The following is a 21,903-nucleotide window of genomic DNA, read 5'->3' on the forward strand; positions in this document are numbered from 1 at the left end:
AGTGTTTAAAAAACCTGTAAATAAGGAGTTCTGTGAATTTCTAAATACTGAATTCAAGAAAATAGAAACCATACCAGACAGAGGTTGACTGTGCTCTTCTTCAGTGATTCAAGCTTCCCTGTCTTAAGTCCCTGTGTTCCTCCTCTTATTGACTTTGGCCTTAGTCATGTGATTGGCTTTGTCCAACTTTTCTCTCATTTAATAACTGTATAAACCATGGGAAAACACTTCATTTTGCTGAAGTTCATTTCTCAACTGGTAAGAAATATTTGCCTTAGAAGTTTGACTTAATAATTACACATGGTAATCTCTAAAACAATTCTTCTGTCCTCAGTGCCTGAATTACAGCCTAGTCTGATTTAGACATTGGGAATATTGAGTACAAATTACTTAAGTAGTTAAACTTTTTTGTGAAGCTACAATATAACTAATTCAAAGTATAAATTTAAATTAATTCAAACATTTAATTTGAGGGCTCTAAATATTACAATTATTACTTTGATTGTGAAATATTGGGCTAAGCTATATTAAGTCTTATACTATGTTTCCTGAATGCATACAGTGTTTCAGAGAAGTTTTTGGACACTCCTATTTCAAAACTCCACAGAGAATTATAATATTTGATAACATTCTCAGTAGAAAATAGGCCTGAATCAATGATCCTTTCCCACTGTCTTTAAGGAATTCTCAATTTCTGACTGAAACCAGAATAGAGTTCCAAGAAAAATGGCAGTCTCGTCTATAGATGAGCACCAAGGTGAGGAATAAGAGTGTTCACCAAAGACAGCATGGCTAAGTTTTGATTGGAGTAACGACCTGTTAGGAACCTAGTATCACTCTATGCAGCTACTGGATATTTGATGAGGTTTCACTAAAATTGTTACTGTATCTGGAATCAATATTAAAAATAAAACAAATGTTTTTAAGATGAAAAAGTGGAAAAATGTATCTTCTTTTAAGAAACTTATCACTTTCTACCTGTAAGATGTTTATAGTATTTTTCATTTTAAAAGATAAGTAGCAGTTTGAAAGAATATTCATTGCATGTCTTCTAAAGACTTGTAAATACTGTATATAGTCAAAAATATTATGAAATATTATGAAAGTATAAAGAACTAGAAAGGCAAAGTTAAGTTGAAAAAGTTGGAAGATATAAAAAATAATATGTATCTTGAAAGGAGAATGTGCTTGTATAGATATATATAAATACATATGTATACTGTATATATACATATATACATATTCAGGTATACATATATGCATATTTCCATATTATGTATATAACATACATTTATATTTGTGTATTTATACAGAGATGTATATGCATATATTTAAGTACCAAAATAGACTTAGGATAACCAAGAGATAGAAATGGTATCTTATCCCATTTGTCAGAAGCTGCCTAAAGCCAAGCAATTAGAACCAAAACAGTTGAATTTAAATATGCACATCTTTTGTAGAATAATTTGCCTCTAATTTAAACAAAATTAAACATATTCATGTTCACTGGTTCTGTCATGCCACTTCTAGAAATTTACTCAAAGAACATTTTTTTAAATACTTTTAAAGATAGAAGCCCAATAATGTCCAACTTTGTTTACTGAACTTGTAGTCTATCTTTAAATGAATTTTAACCAATATTACTTGAGGAAATTTTTAAAGAGTTTTAAATATTTTTATTTTAAATTTTTTATATAACTTTAAAATTTTAGCATTATCTTTAAATCGTATGCTTGTGGAGGGCTAAAGAAACTACATGACCAACAATAAGTGATCAGTTTAACATAAAAGGATGTAATGTATACAATAGGGTTGTATGTGGCCACAAATTATCTTATAGACAATATTTAATAATATGGTAAAAATATTTGTGATATAGAATTCTTTTTTTTTTTTTTGAAATTCAGACAAATGAGCAAATGATGACATTATGGCATCTCAAATGTTATAAAGAAGACACATCTACATGGTAATACCTTGGGAGCACAGAGAAGGGGGACAGAACCTCCAAACTGGAAAGAAGAAAAAAAAACGTCAAGGAGGCATAGCTCTGCTTATTTCCAAACTCCCTAGCAGGAAAATAATTCTAATATATTCTAAGCTTCTGCAAAACGTGGGGAGAGAAAAATTGTGCAGAGTTCTCTTCAAAGAGAAGGAAAATAAGTGATATGGAATTGAATGGCATTTTACCAAATATAAAATGTAATTATATATATATCAAAAATATGAATTTATATGCATATGAGAAAAACGTAAGAATTGTATATAACAAAATTATTCAGTGTTTTTGTTAGAAATCATAAACTCTTTTATTTTCTTATTTATGTTGTTTTGTATATACCAAATATTCTTTTTTTTTTTTTTTTTTTTTTTGAGACTGAGTTTCGCTCTTGTTACCCAGGCTGGAGTGCAATGTCACGATCTCGGCTCACCGCAACCTCCGCCTCTTGGGTTCAGGCAATTCTCCTGCCTCAGCCTCCCGAGTAGCTGGGATTACAGGCACGCGCCACCGTGCCCAGCTAATTTTTGTATTTTTAGTAGAGACGGGGCTTCACCATGTTGACCAGGATGGTCTCGATTTCTTGACCTCATGATCCACCTGCCTCAGCCTCCCAAAGTGCTGGGATTACAGGCGTGAGCCACCGAGCCCAGCCTATATCAAATATTCTATTGCGCATATCCTCCACTGGAAAATAACATTTTTTTTTTTTTGAGACAGAGTCTCACTCTGTCTCCAGGCACCAGGCTGGAGTGCAGTGGTGCAATCTTGGCTCACTGCAACCTCTGCCCCTGGGGTTCAAGCAATTCTCCTGGCTCAACCTCCTGAGTAGCTGGGACTACAGATGCACACCACTATGCCCAGTTAATTTTTGTAGTTTTAGTAGAGACAGGGTTTCACCATGTTGGCCAGGATGGTCTCAATCTCTCAACCTCGTGATCCACCCACCTTGGCCTCCCAAAGTGCTGGGATTACAGGCATGAGCCACCATACCTGGCCCAATAATGGCCTTTTTAATGCCAAAACTAAGTAAGGACTTTTCACAAAAGAGTTACCCAAAAATAGATTGTCAGATATTTGTTACTACCTCTAGGTCAAACACAACCTGGGATTTGTATCAGATGCTTGGTGACTACTTTCTAATATATTCTTAAAAACTGTAATTCTTAATTTTTAAACAGTTTGTCAAACTTTTTTATTATATTGTTTTACATTTGATTTATAATCCAATTAGATTGGCAGTGGCTTAATTACTGTATTCATCATATTGATTAAAAATGCTACATGACTATAATCTGTCCCCAACTCTAAACAATTCACTAGTCTCCAAGAGACAATATATTTGATATTCTTCAAATATTATACAGATGCATTGTGTCAAGCCTTGATTTTATTCTTGAAAATTTTTATATTCCAACCCATTAATATCTACACAGATACTCCTAAGATTTTTTTTATATACCTTAAGTTCTGGGGAACATGTGCAGAACATGCAGGTTACATAGGTGTACACATGCCATGGTGGTTTGCTGCATCCATTGCCCCATCATCTACATTAGTTATTTCTCCTAATGCTATCCCTTCCCAATCCTCCCACCCCTGCTATACCTTCCCTAGCCCTCCAACCCCCAACAGGCCCTGGTGTGTAATAGATCCCTTCTGTGTCCATGTGTTCTCATTGTTCAACACCCATTTATGAGTGAGAACATGCTGTGTTTGGTTTTTTGTTCTTGTGTCAGTTTGCTGAGAATGACGGTTTCCAGCTTTATCCATATCCCTGCAAAGGACATGAACTCATCCTTTTTTATGGATGCATAGTATGCCATGGTGTATATGTGCCATATTTTCTTTATGCATTCTATTATTGATGGGCATCTGGGTTGGTTGTAAGTCTTTGCTATTGGGAACAGTGCCACAAAATACATTGAGTGTGCACATGTCTTTATAACAGAATCATTTATAATCCTTTGGGTATATACTCAGTAATGGGATTGCTGGGTCAAATGGTCTTTCTAGTTCTAGATCCTTGAGGAATTGCCACACTGTCTTCCACAATGGTTGAAGTAATTTGTACTCTGACCAACAGTCTAAAAGTGTTCCTATTTCTTTACATCCTCTTCAGTAGCTATTGTGTCCAGATTTTTTAATGATTGCCATTCTAACTGGTGTGAGATAGTATCTCAATGTGGTTTTGATTTGCATTTCTCTAATAACCAGGAATGATGAGATTTTTTCATGTTTCTTGGCTGCATAAATGTCTTCTTTTGAGAAGTGTCTGTTCATATCCTTCACCCACTTTTTGAAGAGGTTTTTTTTTTTTGTAAATTTCTTTAACTCGTTTGTAGATTCTGGATATTAGCCCTTTGTCAGATGGGTAGATTGCAAAAATTGTTTCCCATTCTGTTGGTTGCTGGTTCACCCTAATGATAGTTTCTTTTGCTGTGCAGAAGCTCTTTGGTTTAATTGGATCCTATTTGTGAATTTTGGCTTTTGTTGCCATTGCTTTTTGGTGTTTGAGTCATCAAGTCTTTGCCCATGCCTATGTCCTGAATGGTATTGCCTAGGTTTTCTCCCAGGGTTTTTATGGTGTTAGGTCTTATGTTTAAGTCTTTAAACCAACATCATACTGATACCAAATCCTAGCAGAGACACAACTAAAAAAGAAAATTTCAGGCCAATATTCAGGATGACCATTGATGCGAAAATTCTCAATAAAATACTGGCAAACCGAATCTAACAGCACATCAGAAAGATCATGATCAAGTAGGCTTCATCCCTGGGATGCAAGGCTGGATCAACATATGCAATATAATCTATCACATAAACAAAACTAAAGACAAAAACAACATGATTATCTCAATAGATGCAGAGATGGCCTTTGACAAAATTCAACAGTGCTTTATGCTAAAAATTCTCAATAAACTAGAAATAGCTGGAACATATCTCAAAATAATAAAACCTGTTTATGACAAACTCACAGCCAATATCATACTGAATGGGCAAAAACTGGAAGCATTCCCTTTGACAACTGCCACAGGACAAGAATGTCTTCTCTCACCACTCCTATTCAACATATTATTGGAAGTTCTGACCAGGGAAATCAGGCAAAAAAAAAAAAGAAATAAGTGGTATTCTAGTAGGAAAAGAGGAAGTCAAATTATATCTATTTGCAGGTGATATGACTGTATGCTTAGATAACCCCATCGTCTCAGCCCCAAATCTCCTTAAGCTGATAAGCAACTTCAGCAAGGTCTCAGGATACAAAATCAATGTGCAAAAATCACAAGCATTCCTATACATCACTAATAGACAGAGAGCCAAATCATGAATGAACTCCCATTCACAACTCCTATAAAGAAAATAAAATACCTAGAAATGCAACTAACAAGGGATGTGAAGGACCTCTTCAAGGAGGACTACAAACCACTGCTCAAGGAAATAAGAGAGGACACAAACAGATGGAAGAACATTCCATGCTCAAGGTTATGAAGAATCAGTATCATGAACACGGCCATACTGCCCAAAGTAATATCTAGATTCAATGCTATTCCCATCAAGCTACACTGACTTTCTTTACAGAACTGAAAAAAAAAACCTTAAACTTCATATGGAACCAAAAAAGGACCCACATAGCAAGACAATCCTAAGCAAAAAAAAAAGAAAGCTGGTGGCATCATGATATCTGATTTCAAACTATACTACCAAAAGCCTACAGTAATCAAAACAGCATGTTACTGGTACCAAAACCAAGATATAAACGAGTGGAATAAAACAGAGGCCTCAGGAATAATGCCATACATCCACAATCATCGGATCTTTGATAAACCTCACCAAAACAAGCAGTGGGTAAAGAATTCCCTATTTAATAAATGTTGTCATGACAACTGGCTAGCCAATTGCAGAAAGCTGAAACTGGATCCCTTCTTTACACTTTCTAAGTTTTTTTTTTTTTTTAATTTTTTATTGGATTTTAGGTTTTGGGGTACATGAGCGGAGCATGCAAGACAGTTGCGTAGGTACACACATGGCAGTGTGCTTTGCTTTCCTTTTCCCCTTCACCCACGTTTGGCATTTCTCCCCAGGCTATCCCTCCCCACCTCCCCCTCCCACTGGCCCTCCCCTTTTCCCCCCAATAGACCCCAGTGTTTATTAGAAGTTTTTTTTTTTAAGGAAAAATGAGTGAATTCCTTTGTTTGACAAGTTTTAAAGTTAGAAGTTTCTTTTAATATTTTTCACCAAAGGTTATAGTTCTTTTGTGCTAACAATGAGACAGGTGCCACAGGAGTACCCCACAGTGTATAATAGTCACGAGCACCATGTTACATGCAGACAATTATACAATGAGATTAAATGAAAGTTCTAAAAATTTCCAATGGGGTGATTTAGATAAAACAAAGGAGAAGTATTCTGCATTACAGGATGTCCATTCACTAATATTGACTCATTATTAAAAATGGTTTTAATTGGCATCTTAAAGAAAGCAGAGATCAAATAACAGGTGTAAAATTCTTATTATTTCTAATTTTCTTTATTCATTTGTATTTATCAATAATGAATATGTTAGGAGTTTGATTCTGAACATAGCATTTCTGAACCTTACAGTTTCAAGGCAAATGTTACTTTAACTGCATGGACAGCAAAAGTTACATGCAAACATTTAATCTAATAATACCTGCAAGAAGTGTTTATATTAAAGGAAACTCAGGGAATAGACAATTATATCAGGAGAGTAAGTCTAAGGAATTGTTGGGGGTGGGGACAGCGATATGGGTAAATAGGTTTAACACTCAAGTTGTCTACTATTTTGTTCTGGTTTTCTTATTATGTGATTGTGGGGTTTCCAGAAACTTTTATAATCACTTTAAAGCTTCATGCTTTTCATTGTAGGCAAGGTACCCACATCAAACAGCATTGTGAGATGGGTGTGGGGGCTCACTCCTATAATCCCAGTACTTTGGGTGACCAAGACAGGCAGACCACCTGAGGTCAGGAGTTTCAGACCAGCCTGGCCTACTCTATTAAAAACACAAAATTAGCTGGATGTGGTGGCAGGCACCTGTAATCCCAGCTATTCAGGAGGTTGAGGCAACAGAATTGCTTGAACTCAAGAGGCAGATGTTGCAGTGGCCTGAGATCAGGCCAATGCACTCCAGCCTGGGTGATAGAGTGAGAGCCTTAAAAAAAAAAAAAAGATTGTACATATCTAAAAAGACATGTACATAATCCGTGCACAAATCAAGTACTTATTCAACACTAACCAGTGATACCAAAGTTAGTATTAATGATAGTAGTAGTTATAGTGCCAATAACAACACTATTGGTGGTTAAGAGATTACTAAAGTTCCACAGATAAGGCCCTATTGGGACGGTCTGGCTATATGTTCCCACCCAAATCTCATCTTGAATTGTAATCCAAATTGTGTTGGGAGATGACAGATCTCCTGAGCAGTGATTAAATTATGGGTACAGGTCCCCCATGCTCTTCACATGATAGTGAGTGACTTCTCAGGACATGTGATGGGTATTATAGGGGATGTTCCCCCTTTACTCTGCACTTCTTTCTCCTGCTGACATGTGAAGAAGGGCATGTCTACTGCCCCTCTGCCATGATTTTAAGTTTTCTGAGGGCCCCCCTAGCTATGCTGAACTGTAAGTCAATTAAACCTCTTTTCGTTATAAATTACCCAGTCTCAAGTATTTCTTCATAGCACCATAAAAATGAACTAATACACCTCTATTTAGTTATTCATTATAAATTATGTAATTTAATTATCAAAATTAAAATTAAAAGCTATCCACTGGAGAACTCTAATAATGTGTAATTTACAGATGAGGTGAAAAATGATCATTGAGGTTGAGTAATTTTAAGGTCATAGAATGTATACAGGGAAAACTAGAAATGAAATCAGATTTGTTTAACTGCACATTTATATATAAAACTAGAATTCAGTTTTGAGTATTTTCTAGTTACTTGTTTTTAAGTCTGTGAAGCTAAATTTAAAATGTCTTATGGGAGGTGGAGATTGCAGTGAGTTGAAATTGCGCCACTGCACTCCAGCCTGGGTGACAGAGCAAGACTCTGTCTCAAAGGAAAAAAAAGAAAAAAAAATCTTGTGGAGAAAAAGGTAGCAATATCAGATACAAAAATGGCTACTGACATCATTAGGAAGAAACTGAATTGATTTAATCAAATCCACACTTTTTACATAATGAATTACGCATTTTCTTTTTAAATTAACAATAAAAATCAATAGCAGGTATCTTCCTTTGCTTTATAGCCATTTGAGAAAAAGGCCATATCACACTATTTGAAAACAAGTTATATGACTATGTAAACAAGCAATACAAAGTTAAAAAAATAGCAAATAGTGTATTTTTATTGTGATGTCTTTCATTTTTATAAAAATATTCTCTTGCTTAATGTCTCTACACAACAGATATCTTGATTTAGGGCTTCTTGTCCAGGTAACTTCAGGGTCATACTGGAAGCAAGCTTTGACCTTGTTATACAGGAAGTGAGTTTTATATTAGAAACTGATCACAGAAATGCAAAGGCAGTGTACTGTTTAAACTGTGTCTGAGTTATGGCCAAGGCAGTAAAGATTAACCTTATAATTGCATGTTTGTATTTCTTCTAGTCCTAATGCCATTACCTGTATTTATTCATACACAGACTTTATATAGGGTAAACCTGCACTGTGCTCTAATTGTGTCAATATTCTTCCTATTTCTCAGTCTTCCAACAGAGTTATTTACCTCCTGCAGTTATCAGAGCTTTAGACCTAACTAAACTAGTGTTATGTTTTCTCCTTTTTCTCTTTGAAATTCAAATGACATAGGAGTCTTTTGGAATACTCTGAACACTTGGTGTCCCAGGTGTGACAATCTGATATAAAGTATTAATTCAAATCAGTTTTTCACTAGTTGACTCCCAAACATCATGGGGAAAGACATAATATCCTGGTAATCTTTATTTAGTGCCATTCCACATTGTTATTTGTGTTGGTTGCTTGCTCAGAACCTAGCTGTCAGCAATAAATAAATTACTCCTCAGCTAGTAAGTCACAAAACTCTCCTGAGCTTCTCAAAGAAACAAACCAAAATGATCAATCTGTAGCCTTAAGAGGTTTGTTCACAAATATCCATTTTATTTAAGGCATTTTGCGTCTACTCAATGGAAGACCAGTTTTCTACCATAAACCACTAGATAAAGTGCTAATCTGGAAAGAAATACAAATGAAATGTGTATTTTTTGATCTCCAGTGAATTTCAAGATTTTTAAATAAAATTAATACAGTATGTAAGGAAAAATTTGACTTGAGTGGCAATTTTGAATGAAAGCAAAATTTAAAAATCAAATCACAAAAAATGACCCCTTCTCCCAACAAAAATTGAGAGATCCTTGATTCTCTTTCTCTTGTTCAGCTTTTCCCACTTTAAGAAAGATTCCCAGATTGTCTGGGAGAGGAATAGCTCTTATTTGCTCATATTTGAAGTGAAAAATAGAGAAAGTACTGGTAGTCAGAGCCATATATCTTAAATGACACTGATAATAGTTTTAGTAAGTGCCTTTTTCTTTAGAGATTCAAGCCCAGACTGGGAGCAACTAAAAGCCTTTCCTCACTGACAATGTCTGGACTCACCAGGGAAATATATTCTGTCACTGTGAACTTATTCCTAAGTGGGATAAAATTTTCTAATATTCAACTACTTAAAATTCAGTTGTCTAGATAAAATATTTTATGATTGCAAAGCATAAATCATGTCAGTATGGCAGCCCTAGATATTACTGTATTAGCCATTTTCCAAATTTTTAAAGAGGAGAAACTTGTGGGAAAAATTACAACAGATGTTTTTACAAGGAGTTTGTTACAAGTCCATGATATTTATATGTAGAAATACTTAGAAACTGCTAGCCAAAAAATATAAAGGTGATATGAATTAATTTGTATGTTACATTGCCAAGGGACAATTTACACCTAATTAGTTTTACACTGAGGATGTCATCCCAATAATACTCAACTGAATTATAACTAATGCATTTCTGTGATTTTTTTACAATCTGAAATATTAATATTTTATGTCAACTTACATTAAAATTGATATTTTATTTACCTTAGTGAGGAAGGTTACAGGGAAAGGAAGCAAAGAACCACATGTGACATTTATTGTGCATGTTGAAAGTATTCTCAAGGATGAGAAATGTGTAGAAATTAAGGACAAAGAAAACTCAGCTTTGGGTCCTTGCATACATATAGTTCTGTAGATTTTAGTTTCTATTTTCTGTGAATATATACTCTGTTCTGTGAAACAATATTGATGACGTGGTAGTTTTGTTCTTACATAAAAAACACTTTGTATTTGCAGAATTCTTGGTTATTTATATTTTTGGTTTCATCTCATAAGGTGAGCGACAAAAGCTATTATTTTCATAAAGAAAAGGCCACTGTCAGCTCTAACTCAAGGTCAGCATGCTTTATTCCTGGTCACTGGGATTTATGTTTCTGTCACAGCGTTTGCCTTAGAATATAACTGAGGAAGGCATTTCAGAATTGAAATCCCAAAATTCAGTTAACAACTAGTAATTCTTGTTATATCAAACCAAATATCCTAGGAGCATAGGAAATGCCATTCTGGGTCTGACAAACACTCAATTATTTCACCAAGAGAATTTATTGGGCCCTTGAGAAAGTCACAGAATTAACAAAGACATGGTCTTGCCCTCTTGGAGTTTGTCTGCAGTGGGTTGCATCCTGGCTATATATTAGAACCACCTGAGGAGCATATAAAAAATACTGATGCCTAGCTACTTAACAAAAATTCAGATTTGCCTTATGTGCAAGTCAGGCTGAGCACTATTGGTCTAGAGTTTGATACCTGAATACACACATGCATCATTTGGGGATGTTGTTAAAATGGAGAATCTGAGTTGAAAGATGTGGAATAGCTCCTGATAGTCTACATTTCTAATAAGCTGGTAGATGACATTAGTTAAGAAGAAAAAAAGGTCAGAAAGGTAAAAATATATTTCTGTCCCAGACACCAATTAAATAAATATAAGCAAATTTACATCAAATGTAATTATGTCCTTACCTAGTAAAAATTTTAAAAAGAATAAAAAGTGAGAAACAGGAGGTTTCTAACTGGTCTATAGTCAGTGTCAGAATAAAAGGCCACATAGGGAGTACAGAGTAACATAAAAGAGCAAGATGATTAAACAAAAGTATAAACAAAGTAGAAAAAATAAACAGGTGAAAACATTTTTGAATTATTTGGATTTTATATTTAAAAAATACAATTATGAATTGACATCTTTTTAAAGAATACAGTTGAAAATTAGAACTAGTCAGTTATCTTTAACCCACAAATACATTAAGATATGTTTTTGATGGTAGTACTTCTTTGACAAAATATGTGATGGTCCAATAAAAATAAGTAAATTCTACTTTTTATAATTTTTATAGCTGGCTGTCAATGTGATCAGTGTTAAAGACTGTTTCAACAATTTTACTGGTGAATTTCTTTTTTAAATAATCAAATCATCTTCTTTTGAAAAGGTATCCTCATTTATGTTCACTAATGTCAACTTGAATTTTTAGCTGATTTCATCGCCAGATCTTTATGTGTCAAAATGTCTAGGTATTGTATAACTTATCTCTGACATCATGTGAATAAAATTCAAGATTCTCCAAAACTTTTTCAGATATTTGCAGCTTCAATGTGCAGCTATTTTCTGTTAGTATACTTTCCCTACTGCACATTTCTAAAATTTCTTCAAATCAGTGAGAGTGGTACAATACAAGTTATTTGGAAAGCAAAGGTAGATTTTGCAGTTGGGGGGAGACATGATGGAGAGGGGATTTAGTTAATAAATGTTCCAGTTCCTAGGAATTTTTAGCATTATGACAGCTTTGATTCCATGTGCACATTGGTACCTGCATATGACCAGATATGCAATGAGGACTTTTCTGCAATAGTGTTTCCTTATTCACATTCACTATTAATCCCTTGCACTGTGAGTTCATTTGCTGCACTGAGCCAAGTGGAAGAAAACAGTGTATTAAGATCCTGCCAAATAACAAGGTAGAAGGTAAGAAGAGAGTATCCTTAGCCCTATCCAACCAGGCCTATTTCATAAACGCACTTTGTCCTTGTTTTACACCCTTGATGCCTTTGGAACTGAGTAAGCTTTGACCTCTGTTCTGCACATTATACATGTTACCTGAAAATGCATGGATGTCCCTAAAGACTACTGCGGTTATCTGGTAACAGAAATGCTAATGTAATCCTAATGTAATCAGTTAGGCTCCCAGAAATCTCCATACATGAATTTCTGCATTTGGCATACCTGATCATTGCCATGTGCTGTCTAACTTCTTATTACATAATGGTAAAGGCATCAATGCAACAAGAAGAGCTAACTATCCTGAATATATATGCACCCAGTACAGCAGCACCCAGATCCATGAAGGAAGTTCTTAATGACCTACAAAGAGACTTAAACTCCCACACAATAATAGTGAGAGACTTTAACATCCTTCTTTCAATATTAGATAGAACAACGAGATAGAAAATTATCAAGGATATCCAGAACTTAAGCTCAGATCTGGACCAAGTGGACCTCATAGATATCTACAGAAATCTCCACCCCAAATCCACCAAATATACATTCTTCTCAGAACCACATCACACTTATTCTAAAATTGATGACATACATGGAAGGAAAACACTCCTTAGCAAATGTAAAAGAATGAAAATCATAAAAAAAAAACTGTCTCTCAGACCACGGTGCAATCCAATTAGTACTCAGGATTAAGAAACTCACTCAGAACCACACAACTACATGGAAACTGAACAACCTGCTCCTAAATGACTACTTGATCACTGAAGTGAAGGTAGAAATAAAGATGTTCTTTGAAACCAATGAGAATAAAGACTCAATATACCAGAAATTTTGGCACATTTAAAGCAGTGTCTAGAGGGAAATTTATATCACTAAATGCCCACAAGGGAAATCAGAAAAGATCTAAAATTGACAGCCTAATATCATGATTAAAAGAGCTAGAGAAGCAAGATAAAACAAATTCAAAAGCTAGCAGAAGACAGAATGAAGATCAGAGCAGAACTAAGGAGACAGAAACACAAAGAAAACCTTACCAAAAAAAAAAAAATTCAATAAATCCAGGAGCAGTTTTCTTTTGAAAAAATCAAGAAAATAGATAGACTTCTAGCCAGACTAATAAAGAAGAAAAGAGAGAAGATTCAAATAGATGCAATAAAAAATGATAAAGGAGATACCACCATTGATCCCACAGAAATACTGACTACTATCAGAGATTAAAACAAACACTTCTATGCACATAAACCAGTAAATCTAGAAGAAATGAATAAATTCCTGGACACCTACACCCTCCAAAGACTAAACCAGGAAGAAGTTGAATCCCTGAACAGACCAATAAGGTCTAAAACTGAGGCAGTAATTAATAGTCTGCCAAATAAAAGTTCAGGACCAGACAGGTTCACAGCCAAATTCTACCAGAGGTACCAAGAGGATCTGGTACCATTCCTTCTGAAACTATTCCAAACAATACAAAAAGAGGGAATCCTCCCTAACTCATTTTATGAGACCAACATCAACCTGATACCAAAATCAGGCAGAGACATAATTAAAAAGGAAAATCTGAGGCCAATATCAATGATGAACATTGACGTGAATATCTTCAATAAAATACTGGCAAACCGAATCCAACAGCACATCAAAATGTTTCACCATCCCCATCAAGTCGGATTCATCCCTGGATCCAAGGCTGGTTCAACAGACACAAATATATGAACATATTACATTGTATAAACAAAACCAAAGACAAAAACCACATGAATATCTCAATAGATTCAGTGAAGGCCTTTGACAAAATTCACCAGTTCTTTATGCTGAAAACTCTAAAAAAACTAGCTATCAATGGAACATATCTCAAAATAATAAGAGCTATTTCTGACAAATCTACATTCAATATTGTACTGAATGGGCAAAAACTGGAAGCATTCCCTTTGAAAACTGGTACATGACAAAGATGCCCTCTCTCACCACTTCTATTCAATATAGTATTGGAAGTTCTAGCTAGGGCAATCAGGCAAGAAAAAGAAATAAAGCGTATCCAATTAGGAAAAGAGGAAGTCAAATAGTCTCTATTTGCAGATGACATGATTGCATATTTAGAAGACCCCATCATCTCAGCCCAAAATCTCCTTAAGCTGATAAGCAACTTCAGCCAGTCTCAGGGTACAAAATCAATGTGCAAAAATCACAAGAATTCCGTACTCCACTAAAAGACAGAGAGCCAAATCATGAGTGAATTCCCATTGACAACTGATACAAAGAGAATAAATTACCTAGTGACAAAAATAGCAAGGGATATGAAAGACCTCTTCAAGGAGAACTACAAACGACTGCTCAAGGATATAAGAGAGGACACAAACAGATGAAAACACATTCCATGCTCATGGTTAGGAAAAATAAGTATTGTGAAAATGACCATACAGCCTGAAGTAATTTATAGATTCAATGCTATCCTCATCAAGCTACCAGTGACTTTCTTCAGAGAATTGGAAAAAACACCTTAAACTTCATATGGAACCAAAAAGAGCCTGCATAGCCATGACATTCCTAAGCAACAAAACAAAACAAAACAAAAAACATGCTGGAGGCATCAAGCTCCCTGACTTCAAACTATACTACAAGATTATAATAATCAAAAGAGCATGGTACTGGTACCAAAACAGAGCTATGGACCAATGGAAGAGAACAGAGGTCTCAGAAATAATTCCACACATCTACAACCATAGGATCTTTGACCAACCTGACAAAAACAAGTAGTGGGGAAAGTATTCCCTATTTAATAAACGGTGTTGGGAAAACCCGTTAGCCATATACAGAAAGCTGAAACTGAATTCCTTCCTTACACCTTACAACACTAACTCCAGATGGATTAAAGAACTAAACATAAGACCTAACACAATAAAAACCCTAGAAGAAAACCCTGGCAATATCATTCAGGACATAGGCCTGGGCAAGGTCTTCATTACTAAGACTCCAATAGCAATGGCAACAAAAGCCAAAACAGAGAAGTGGGATCTATTAAACTTAAGATCTTCTGCACAGCAAAAGAAACTGTTGAGAGAGTGAACCAGCAGCCACCAGAATGGAAAAAATTGTTTGCAATCTACCCATCTGACAAAGAGCTAATATCCAGAGTCTACAAAGAACATAAATAAATTTACAAGGAAAAAAAAAAACCTCATCAAAAAGTGAGTGAACAGATATTTCTCAAAAGAAGACGTTTATGCAGCCAAGAAACATGAAAAAAAGCTCATCATCACTGGTCATTAGACAAATGCAACAAAAACCACATTGAGATACCATCTCACACCAGTTAGAATGGCCATTATTAAAAAATCAGGAGACAACAGATGCTGTAAAGGATGTGGAGAAATAGAACGCTTTTACACTGTTGGTGGGAGTGTAAATTAGTTCAACCATTGTGGAAGACAGTGTGGCAATTCCTCAAGGATCTACAACTAGAAATACCATTAGACCCAGCAATCCCATTACTGGTTATATCCCTATCAGATTATAAATCATTCTATTTTAAAGACACATGCACATGTATGTTTATTGCAGCACTGTTCACAATAGCAAAGACTTGGAAACAACCCAAATGCCCATCAGTGATAGACTGGATAAAGAAAATGTGGCACACACACACCACAGAATACTATGCAGCCATAAAAAGATGAGTTCATGTCCTTTGCAGGGACATGGATAAAGCTGGAAACCACCATTGTCAGCAAACTGACACAAGAGCAGAAAACCAAACACTGCACGTTCTCATTCATAAGTGGGTGTTGAACAATGAAACACAACACATGGACCCAGGGAGGGGAACATCACACACCAGGGCCTATTGGGGGGTAGGGGACCAGGGTGGCGACAGCAGGGAGTGAGTGGATAGGGGAGGGACAGCATTAGGAGAAATACCTAATGTAGATGACGGGGTGATGGATGCAGCAAACCACCAAGGCACATGTATAACTACATAACAAACCTGCACATTCTACACATGTTCCCCAGAATTTAAAGTATAAGACGTTAAAAAATAAAATAAAATAAAATAAAATGGAAAAAGGAAGTAATGGTCATTGCTCCTATAATTCATCTCAGTATCATTTTTCTCATTTTATAGGGAAGCAAGTTTAGCACATGTTTGCATAACGGTGGAATTAAATTATAGAAGGTGGTATTAAGAAAATATTTCTAGCTTGGCAGAGTGGCACACAGCTATAGTCTCAGCTACTGCGACTTGGGAGGCTTGAAAGGCTTAAGCCCAGGGGCTTCAAGCCAGCATGGACAATATAGTACGACCCCATCTCTAAAAAAAAAAAGAAAAGAAAAAATGTGGTATTTTAAATTTCCTAATGGCTTTGTTTTTCACTGACCAAATGATTTTTTCCTAATTACCCAGAATATTTCCCTGTAACAACATTTTATTATACATTTAAGAAGGAATAAATGCATTCTAGAATGTGACAGAAGTATAGACAAATTTCCTTTTAGAAAACAATAGTAAAATGAAGTCTTCTGAAGAAAGCGGAGAGACTAGCAATTATCTTTAGGTATTTCTAGCCAGACAGCTCTATTTTGTAATGTACCAGAATTACTAAATATGTAGCATTTTAATGAACCTTTACTAAAGGAACAGTATTATGTATTCACATACAAAAACATAAGATAATTGTGCAATATGAAAATATTAGTTACTTTTAGAGTCATTTTAACGTTACAAATTGTTTGGATCATTTTCCTCTTTTAATTAAGAAAATGCCATCCCTTTCAGAGTAATAACTCTTTTGAAGTGCTGCACCCAAATATCGTTTCTCTAATTTCAAAGAGATATTAAATACTTATGAAAAGCATTTTTGTTTGTTCAAATTCCATATATTTTGAGTCAATTAATCCTCTTTTGTTTTTAAATTATCCAGTCTCAGGTATTTCTTTATAACAGTGTGACAACAAACTAATACAATATATTAATCTTTTGTGATTAGTTAAAATGATGTTTCTAAGCTCATGATATGGACATATTTTCATTTTATTAGCTGTTTAGCATTTAATTAAAAGCATATATTTAAAACTTGCAAAGTTTTTAATACTTTAGTTATATTCATAATTACCTTCTGACTATAATTCTTAGCTCTCACTGAATAACTCAGAGAACTTTCATTCCTCTGTCTTTTGATTCTTGTCTCATAATGCAAATCAAATTTTAGCTGTAAATACCAGAATCCTAACTGGTCTGGAGGTTCTCAGAATCTCATCAAGAAACAAAAGAGAAGTATGCTTGCCCCAGTCCAGTCAGGATCTGATTTCAGTAAACTACTTGTTGACTGAATTTCAGGAGTGTCTCTTCATCTGATGGACCTGTTTGTGAGGCCTGAATTTGTTGTTACACTATCAATTATATATGTGATCTCCATCTTTAAAATTGTAGGAGAAGGATTTAGTGCCAGAGAGTCATAATTAGATTAAGAAGCTGAAAGCCATAGAACTAGAACAGAGTTCTGATAGGGAGAGGAGTCTGCTGATTCAGCCCTAATTCATCCACTTTCTCAGCATGGTTTTATCTAATGCTGTTCAGTTTTGGCACAAAGGGATTCCCTTTCGGTGAACTAAGAGAATAGGGAAGTCTCTTTATTTCTTTCAACCTAGGTAAATATTGGAAAATAAACCAAGATGATAAAAGTAATATATCATTTCAAATCTTTACTCTCTATATTGTTTTCAATTTTTCTGGCTACAGTTAGATTTGAACTATGTTTGGCTAAGTGAAAGAATCCAGATAGATTTGTGAAACTGGTTTCCTTCTTGCTATAACCTTCTGCACTAAAATGAAATAAAAATTAACATAATTGACAACAATGACATTAATACTTAAATGTAGCTCAGTATCATTATAGGAAATATTGGTGTCAGTATTAAAAAGCCTGGGTCTTAATCCCAATTACATAATGAGTCTTCTCTCAGTGAAGAGGTAATCAGTTGACTTCAGTCTTCAGTGCCTAAAATAATTATAAAACTTGGAAAAAATGACAACCATAACTTTGGTTAAGATCAAATTTCTATTAATACATTTTTGGATTGAGATTCAAAGTATTTGTTATTAAATGACAATATCATGTGCTACACTCTTTTGGCACTAAAATAAAAACCAGGAACTATTATTTCACAGTTGGATAAAAATGAGAGCTATAAAGTAATCACTTCAAAACCTGTGATTTTTTTCTTTTAAGTTTTAAAAGAGGTACATTCCTTAAATTCTGTATTTGTTGTTAGGACCTAAATCTTTATACAAATGTTTTTAGATATGAAGGGAGTTTTCTCCCAAGTTCAAGTTTTCACAAAAAGACAAAGTTGATTATGACTAGTTTTAGGTGATATTAAACATGCAGTTTGATAAATTACTATATGCATTTTTTTTGCTTAGATTCTGTTGTACAGTACTTATCATATGGTTCTTATTTGTCTGAAATCTGGTAAACAAAAGTACAGATCCTTTCTCATGTTATTTGGATATTTTATTTCAAAATACTAATATATTTATACTATTTTTCTCCTATTTTGAAAACTCCATAGCAATCTTAAGTGCTCAGTCTATTTTCTATTACTAATGTGAATATTTTCTCTGAAAAGAAATTTTACAACTGTTCCTTGGATTGATTTTATGCTGAAAAACTACTGGCTATTTTAGAGAATAATTTCTAAGGATTTTTGTGTAAAGATTTAATTTTATCTAAAGATTTAGATAACAGTCAAGGTTAGGGTTTAGGTTAGTGTTAGCATCAGGTTTAAAACTGAGTGGGTAAATTTGCTGAAACAATCTATGTTAGGAATCTTTGAGGCTTGTTCACATCACTTTACATATTTGAGTTTCATGTTCTTTCTCTGAAAAAAAGAATATGAACATTTTTTTGATCTTCAACTGAGACACTAAAGTGAATTTTAAGAAGCCAAGCTTTTATCAGCATGACAAAAATCTAAGTGCACAGGATTTAGAGTAAAATAATTTACTTATATGTTCCCCTTTCACTGCTTAATTACTACCTGAACCAGAGGGAAGTGTCTGGCTCTCTGAATCTCCTGTTTTTCACCTTTAAAGTCAGAACAGTAAATGAATTTTAATTGTTAACTGTGAGGTTATACCTGACAGTGTCTTTGAATGTAGTTTGTAAAATTTAAGTATTAATCCACGTTGGCCCTATTTGGCCTTATTGTGATTTTTATCATAAAAAATTTTATCATTTGATAACATAAATTATCTTTTTATCATGTTAGATAAAAGTCCATCCCATTTTAGTTTACAAATATAAACAGAAAATGTAATAATTAATGATATGAAAGCAATCAGGGTACATATACCAGATTGTTTTGTTAGTATTTTAAAGTTTTATTTTCATGTCAGTTTTAATGCTACATATTTCACCAGTTTCTCAAACAGTGATTGACTGGATGCTACACCAACTTAACATAGTAGAAATTTGTAATTGAGGTGAACCACTTTTGTTTCATCATGTGAGAACCTATAGGTATAATACGTATTTTTCAAGATTATATAGCATTCAGTATGTGTTGATCACAACCAGTCTTATTTTTGCAATCAAAACACATGTTAGTGTTAACCATTAGTACTACAGATAGATAGATGGGTACATAGAAAAAATGCACATATTACTTGTATAATATAACATACTTACATATGTTACATAAAACTCATGTGTAATTAAATATTATATAGAAAACAGTAATGTTTATTGAATGCTTACTAATTAATGTCAGATACACATGCATTCTACATGGTTTCTTTATTTGTCTGAGAGGATCGTAAGATTGAGCAAATGACTTCTGAGCTCTAGGGGTTAACCAGGCCACAAGATCAAAGGAGAATATATGAATATTGACATAAAGCTGTCCCTTGAACAGAAACGTCTGTATTGGATGTTATGTGATCCAAAATAAAGTGGTATTTTGTTAAGCCACTGATAATTGGGACTTTGTATATATTACAATTTTTTGTTTAATTCTAGTTCTGTGTCAAAACAAGTAGAAATGCTCAATTCCCCACTCAAAATCCCAGCACTTTCTCACTTTGAGAAAATAGGTTTTCATTTGTTCAGCCATAAGAAAGGATGATTATTTTAAATAATATAAATGTCTCCTTCCAGGACTAATATTCTGTGATTCTATTATTTTTATATAAACAAAACTAGTGTAACAGACGGAAGCTGTTAACAGAGTCTTGTTTAGCATCATTATTATCCATTTTCACATTCAAAGTTTCTATTTTAATATGGAATTAGTTGGACTTAGATTCTACTAAGATATTAACTAAACTCTGTTATCTGAAAAATCATTATGATGGATGGCTACCATTATAGAACCAAATCAAAGTCTGTAGATAAAATAGAATAAAAATACTACTAAAGCTGAATAAGCAAACTGCATTTCATGATGTTTACTTGACTTACTAAATGTCTATATTTTTGAACAGGGGTGGTAAATCTGATTTGCCACAGGGTTGGTGAAAAAATTATAGTATGCAATTATTAAAAATCATGTTTCTACATTAAGTTCCAAATTTCAGGTACTGTATATTTAGCAGACTCATGCTATACAAACATAGTAGCACATTTTAAAATTATACAACTGCTATATTATGGTAGCATTCTATTCCTGGTTGCATATAATAAACTAAAAAGCCAAGATCTAAATACTATATTATTGCATTGGAAGACAGAAACAGAATGAAAATGGATTATGGAGCTATATTCTATGCACGTTTTTCTCACTTATTCTGAGAGAGGGAAAGGAAGAAAGAAAAGAGAGTGCTCTTACTCCATTTTCTCATGCTGCTATTGCAAGACCACAGTACTTTAAAACACAGAATACAAAGAAACCTTGAGAGGTAACTAGATTACTTTGTACTTCATTTTATTTTTGAGGTAAATGGACCTGATGTAGTGTTTCATACCTGTAATCCTAGCACTTTAGAAGGCTGAGGCAGGAAGATTACTTGAGCCCCGGAGTTTGAGGCTGCAGTGAGCTAGAGTTGTGCCACTTCAACTCTAGCCTGTGCAACACAGAGAGACACTGTCTCAGAAAAAAAAAAAGACAACATTAAGTCATAAAAAGATTCCCTCTATTCTGCAAATTCACCCTCATTGCCTGCTGTAAGAAAATTCAGCTGATTCTTTACTTATTTTTGTAGTTTGCATAGTGTTATGCCTTATTTGTAAAAGTTACAGAAGAGACGTTGCAGAAACAGGAGAGTTCTTCCTGGTTCTGGTGTGATTTGCTAGCTTATCTAGTACCCCTGCAGCATCTAGCTCCTTCAGTGCTCGTATCTGCCCAGCACCTGACTCTTGTACCACGCAGAGATTCTTCAGTGCCAAGTGGCTACAGTATATGCAACTTCTCCAGCCTCCATCTCCTGGAGTGTGTTTGCCTTTACAAATGACGTGTTCAAGCAGCACAGGCAGCTTTTCCAGCCACCATCTCTTGTAGTGTGTCAAGTCCAGCCGATAGTGGCCAGCACCTGTCCCAGTTTCCCTTTTGGATAATTACATAGTCCCATAGTGGTCTATCTGTAACAAGATACCTCTAGATCACCTTTAGAGTACAATGTTGAACAAGTCTGATAAGAAGAAATCATCGGAAGCCAGCAGGAGGTAAAGAGAGATATTTTCCTAGAGTCTTCAGAGGGATTGTTGCTCTATTGACACCTTGATTTTGAACCTCTATCCTTCAGAACTTGAGAGACTACATTTCTGTCATGTAAAGCCACTCTGTGGTAATC

General features: G+C 34.5%; 1 long non-coding RNA gene across 6 annotated transcripts in view; it reads right to left on the reverse strand.

The window, feature by feature from the left end:
• The window catches only part of LOC118144228 (uncharacterized), a 110,903-nt gene that overhangs the window by 73,622 nt on the left and 15,378 nt on the right, over positions 1 to 21,903 (reverse strand). For 2 of the 6 annotated variants that reach the window (XR_013522329.1, XR_013522327.1), the window contains one exon: positions 21,079 to 21,197. The exons of the other annotated variants lie outside the window; for them this stretch is intronic. This is a non-coding gene — a long non-coding RNA (uncharacterized LOC118144228). The remainder of the gene's footprint in view (positions 1 to 21,078; positions 21,198 to 21,903) is intronic. 6 annotated transcript variants of the gene reach the window in all.

The sequence above is a fragment of the Callithrix jacchus genome, chromosome 9 (assembly GCF_049354715.1).
Source record: "Callithrix jacchus isolate 240 chromosome 9, calJac240_pri, whole genome shotgun sequence".
Taxonomy (NCBI): domain Eukaryota; kingdom Metazoa; phylum Chordata; class Mammalia; order Primates; family Cebidae; genus Callithrix; species Callithrix jacchus.